We start from the raw sequence: 6,000 nt of genomic DNA, 5'->3' as shown, positions 1-6,000 counted from the left end.
CCATCCTCCTGCATGCAAGGCAAATGCCCTACCTCCATGTTATCTCTCTGACCCTTGTTTTGTCTTGTTTTGGTTTGGTTTTTGGTTTTTGGGTTACACCTGGGAGTGCTCAGGGGCTACACCAGGCTCTACACTCAGAAATTGCTCCTGGCAGGCTCGGGGGACCATATAGGGTGCCGGGATTTGAACCACTGTCCTTCTGCATGCAAGGCAAACTCCTTACCTCCATGTTATCTCTCTGCCCTCCCCCACTTCTTCTTTTTTTTTTTTTTTTTGGTTTTTGGGCCACACCCGCAGTGCTCAGGGGCTACACCTGGCTGGCTGCTCAGAAATAGCTCCTGGCAGGCACGGGGGGGGGGGGGTGGGGGTGGGGGGGGGTGGGGGGGACCATATGGGACACCGGGATTTGAACCAACCACCTTTGGTCCTGGATCAGCTGCTTGCAAGGCAAACGCCACTGTGCTATCTCTCCGGGCCCCTTCCCCCACTTCTTACTTGCCAAAACTAATTTTCTTTCTTTTGCCTACCCCCAACTTTTTCTCTTTCTTTCTTCTTTCTTTCCTACTTGCTTTCTTTATTTCTTTTTTCTTCTTTCTCTTCTTTCTTTTGTTCTTTTTCTTTCCCTCTTTCTTTTTTCTTTTTTCTCTCTTTTTTGATCTTTCATCTTTCTCTTTTCTTTCCTTTTTCTCTCTGTTTCTTTCATCTTTCTTTCTTTCCATTTTTGGTTGTTGTTGTTGTTGCTTTCATATTTTTGTTTGTTTTGTTTTTGGACCACACCCGCTGGTGCTCAGGGGTTACTTACACCTGCCTCTGCACTCAGAAATCATCTGTGGCAGACTTGGGGAGCATATGGATGCTGGGGATTGAACCTGGGAATGTGTCCTGGGTTGGCAGAGTGCAAGGCAAACACCCTCCCGAAGTGCTATCTCTTCGGCTCTCACCCAGCCTTTCTAAATGGACATTTGGAAGCAGAAGTCAGTGTCTGCCCAGGCCCTGAGCGTGTCAGTAGTTTCACTCCGAATAAGGACCCCCTAAAGCCCCGCTTTGCACCTACAGCTCCTCATTTCACCACCTAAGAAAATCCAACTCATTGCCTCCCTGAGATGCCCCCACAACCATCTCCCTGCCTTTGGGGGACCTGGCTGCGACCCAGGGACTGCCAAGGCTGGGCCGATCTGGGTTGGTGGCTAGATAGCCCCCCTTCTCCCAAACTGGATCGTCTCTTGCAGATAGCCTGCCTTCTGAAGGGCTTTTGGGGGCGGGGGTGGGTGAAGCGCTCTTATCTGAGAAACAGGACAAGTGGCACAGAGGGTGGGGAACCACGATACCAGGCCCAGGGGGATGGGGACACCGGGCCAGGGAACGTGGGTCTGGAGATCTCAGGGCCAAACCCTTTCAAAGCAGGAGTTTGTGGCTCGGACGGGCCCCGGTTTATCTGTTTGAGTCACACGAGGGCTGAGGAGATAATCATGGCTGCCCCCTGCCACCTCCCAATCTGTGCCAAGGGGGGCAGGCACGAAGGAGACCTCGATGGGATGCCCAGGACAAGGCCAATGTGGGGTTGAGCCATCTGCCCACTGTCCATTGCAGGAAAATTCAAGAATATTCCTCTGTGCCGTGCCAACTGGCCCTGGAGGCTTATCTTGGAGGAAATCCTTATTTGGGGAAATATAGGCAGGAGGCCCCCCCTCAGCTGCTGACGAATTGCTTTCCAAGGGCTCTCGGGTAAAAATAGATAAACAGAGAAGTGGGGAGGGAGAGAGAGAGAGAGAGAGAGAGAGAGAGAGAGAGAGAGAGAGAGAGAGAGAGAGAGAGAGAGAGAGAGAGAGAGAGATCCCAGCCCCACTGTGGATGGAGTCTGGCAGAGGGTTTTGGTGGAATTCGGTTTCCAGGAATCCGGAAAGTCACCAAATAATTTGTCGAGAAAGAAATGCAGGAGCCACTGAGCATTCTGGGGACCACTGAAGGCAGGAAGCAGGGGGTAGGGCGAGTTGAGATTTTGAGGGTGTCTCTGCCCAGGGTCGCCCCATAGTCCATTCTGCTCCATTTCCATGTGTCTCCCATGGGCCCAGGGTTGTGTGAAGCTCACCCCCCCCGCCAGGTATGTCATCAGAGTCGTATCTGCAAGATGCAATCATGTAATCATGATGTTTAAATAAAGATATTTATTAAAAAATAGTCACAGACTAATGAAGCAGGCTACCATACCTTATTTATTTAACCAACGTTCTGTAAGTGTTCACTATGCACAGTGTCCTAGAAAGAAACTAGTCTGGGGCTAGAGAGAGAGCACAGCGATGCGGCATTTGCCTTCCATGCAGCTGATCCAGGATGAACGGTGGTTCGAATCCCAGCATCCCATATGGTCACCCCATGCCTGCCAGAAGCGATTTCTGAGTGCAGAGACAGGAGGAAACAATCCCTGAGCATCACTGAGTGTGACCCGAAAACCAAAAACACAAAACAAGGGGCTGGAGAGATCGCCTGGAGGTAAGGCATTTGCCTTGCATGCAGAAGGACAGTGGTCCAAATCCCAGCATCCCATATGGTCCCCCCCGAGCTGGCCAGGAGCGATTTCTGAGCATGGAGCCAGGAGTTACCCCTGAGCACTGCCGGGGTGACCCAAAAACCAAATCAAACCAAAACAAAAACCTAGTCTGGTTTTGGAAAATCAAGTGGTGTAATCATAGTAATTTATAACTTCTTCTAATTGGCCCACCAATGTTCCTTGTGACTACAGGAAGCTTCCTGACCTCCCTGAGCTCCAAAACCCTCACTTATGAAGAATGTCAGAGCACAAGAGTGGGGCGTCAGGTGGTGGGGGTCAGGCAGCTGTGACTTCAGGTCTCCCTGTCACCATCCCCTTGCAGAAAGCAACCCTACTTCTACGTGCTTCTAGATGCTTTCAGATGCTTGCAGGTGCATGCTTTCATCTTGCCCCCATCTTCTTGCCAAGTGCACCCCAAATCTTTCCCAGGGCAGCTGCTGCTGCACAGACCAAAGCCCTTGAGGCAGCCCCAAACCACCCAGGGCCTCCTCTAGAATCACCTGCCTGTCAGGGTTTTTCCAGTGCTGGGTTGTCATTTGTCCCTGGAAGTTCTTTTTGTTTGTTTGTTTGTTTTGTTTTGTTTTTTGGGGGTCACACCTGGCAGCACTCAGGAGTTCCTCCTGGTTGTGTGTTCAGAAATTGCCCCAGCAGGCTCGGGGGACCATATGGGATGCCGGGATTCGAACCACCGTCCTTCTGCATGCAAGACAAATGCTCTACGTCCATGCTATCTCTCTGGCCCCCTGGAAGTTCTTTTTAACTTTTATTTATTTATATTGATGGATTGATTGTTTCTTGGGCCACACCTGGCATTGCTCAGGTGTTACTCCTGGCTCTGCACTTAGAACTTGCTCCAGGCAGGCTTGGGAGACCATATGGCAACCGGGTCTATTCCGGTCGGCCACATGCAAGGCAAATGCCCTGCTGCTGTGCTACCTCTCCGGCCCCATGTCCCTGGGAGTTCTAGTGTCTCCCACGGTAAGGAGACAAAGCAGGTGAGGGACTGGGGCCTGCCTGGATGGACGGTGGGAAATAGGCCACCAGATGGTCGAAGGGGGCTTAGAACAGGGGTGCTCGGAACCCCGGAGGTCCTGCATGGTGCTCGACAGGCAGCTGTGAATAGAGTGGGGTTTGGAAGTGGGGGACAGGGCTGCATATCTGTGGAAGCCCATGCTGGTCCTCAGGCCTGAGGCAGCCCCATAGGTCCCCCTACTCCACTCCACTCCACCCCATATCACACCAACCCCGGCCCGGACTAGTAAGGTGTCACCCAATTCAGAACCTCCAGCTTCATCGAGATTTCTGTGGGCCATTTGTTTCTGCCATTGCCACACCAACCATCCCAAACATGGTCCTAAGGCCTCAACCATGGTTGCTCTGTGAGTCAGGGGTGTTTAAGGGAGCCAGCAGGGGTGGGACAGACATGTGGAGGCTATGAGGGAGGTGACCGACTGGAAGGGCTCGAAGCTCTGTCCCATGCTGAGAACCACCCCATGCTGAGGGGAATTGGGCTTCTCAGAAACACTCGGTAGCCACAGAGGGAAACCCTGAGATAGGGAGGCACGGGACAGAAGCCACAGTCTTTTTTTTTCTTTCTTTCTCTCTTTTTTTTTTTTTTTTTTTTTTGAGGGAGGCCACATCTAGTGCTGCTCAGGGGTTACTCCTGGTTCTAAAATCACTCCTGGAAGGCTCTGGGGGGACCCTATGGGATTCTGGACCCAGAAGCCAGTCTTTTTTTTTTTTTTAACTTTATTTGTTTAATTATTGATTGACTGGTTTCTGGGCCACACCCAGCAGTGGTGCTCAGGGGTCACTCCTGGCTCTGGGTTCAGAAATCACCCCTGGCAGGCTAGGGAGACCATATGGGATGCTGGGAATTGAACTGGGTCCTTCCAGGGTTGGCCACATGTAAGGCAAATGCCTTACCGTTGTGCTATTTCTCTGGGACCCCCAACCTGAGGTTGGGGACAGAAGTCAGGAGTGACTTACTTACCCTCCCTCCTTGGATTTGATCCCTGGGGAGTGAAAGAAAAGAAAGGAAGGAAGGAAGGAAGGAAGGAAGGAAGGAAGGAAGGAAGGAAGGAAGGAAAAGAGAAGGAGATAAAGAAGAGAGGAAAGAAAAAAGAGAGAAAGAGAAAGAGGAAAAGAAAGGAAGGAAGAAGAGAGAAAGACGACAGAGAAAGAATAAAAGAAAAAAGAAGGGGCCAGCGAGGTGGCGCTAAAGGTAAGGTGTTTGCCTTGCAAGCGCTAGCCAAGGAAAGGATCATGGTTCGATCCCCCAGCATCCCATATGGTCCCCCCAAGCCAGGGGCAATTTCTGAGTGCGTAGCCAGGAGTAACCCCTGAGCATCAAACGGGTGTGGCCCGAAAAACCAAAAAAAGAAAGAAAGAAAGAAAGAAAGAAAGAAGATAAGAAAGAAAGAGAAAGAAGAAAAAGACGAAAGACAAGAGAGAGAGGAAAGAAAAGAGAGAAAAAGAAGAGAGAAAGAGAAAAGAGAAAGGAAGAAAAGAAAGGAAGGAAGGAAGAAAGAAAGAAGAGAAAGAAGAAAGAGAAAGAGAAAAAGAAAGAAGAAAATGTACCCTGGCTGCAAGTGGCAGCAATGTCGCAACAGGTCGCCCAAGGCATTGCAACACCATAACCGCTTCTGCTTTGGAAGGCTCCGCATCCCCCCCCCCCCAGCTGAACTCAGGTCCTGGCTGATTCTAGCTGTTCTGCACGGTCGGTCCCCCACCCCCTGGGAACCCCGAGACCAGGTCGGGGGACTGGTCTGGGTCACCCGCAATAGCCTGAGCGGCTGTGAAAAAGACAGGCTGCCGTCCATGTTGTTGTGGCTCGTTTTTTGGACTTCCAAGGCCAGCTAACTGGTCTTGGGGTTCCCTGGAGGGAACCGAAGACATCTTCGCTTTCAAGCTGCCTTTTCCCTTTTCCTCGGAAGGAAACGCTCCTCCTTCCTCCTTCCACCAACAGCCCCGCTTCAGCGGCTCTTCTCCTTTCCTCAGGAAAGAAGTTTCCAAATCCAGACCCAAGGCAAATCGGCTTGTGTAGGGAACCAACTTGGAAAATACCTTTGTTGTTTGTTTGTTTTGTTTTGGGGCCACACCCAGCAGTGCTCAGGGGCTCCTCCTAGCTCTGCTCTCAGAAATCGCTCCTGGCAGGCTTGGTGGACCTTATGGAAGCCGGGAATCGAACCTGTGTCAGTCCTGGATCAGCGGTGTGCAGGGCAAACACCACACTGCTGTGCTATATAGCTCTAGCTCCCCAAATGGTGAATTATTATAGATATCTTGTACCTTCCCATGTGAGCAGGGAGGATGTTGGTGTCTGGGACTGTCTTTTATGGCCAAGTTGCAACTGAAAACTGCCAGAAAACACCGTTTTCCATATACATTCGGCAGACACAATTTAGGGTGTTCATTTTAGGACCACACCTGACTGTAATTCAGGGCTTAGA

The 6,000-nt window shown here is 51.0% G+C and overlaps 1 protein-coding gene across 1 annotated transcript in view; it reads right to left on the bottom strand.

Annotated features, from left to right (window-relative positions):
* Nucleotides 1–6,000, bottom strand: part of TRPM1 (transient receptor potential cation channel subfamily M member 1) — a 127,878-nt gene that overhangs the window by 117,484 nt on the left and 4,394 nt on the right.

Source organism: Suncus etruscus, chromosome 11 (genome assembly GCF_024139225.1).
Source record: "Suncus etruscus isolate mSunEtr1 chromosome 11, mSunEtr1.pri.cur, whole genome shotgun sequence".
Classification (NCBI taxonomy): Eukaryota; Metazoa; Chordata; class Mammalia; order Eulipotyphla; family Soricidae; genus Suncus; species Suncus etruscus.
Note: the sequence above shows the minus strand (reverse complement) of the source record. Positions and strands in the feature narration are given on the sequence as shown.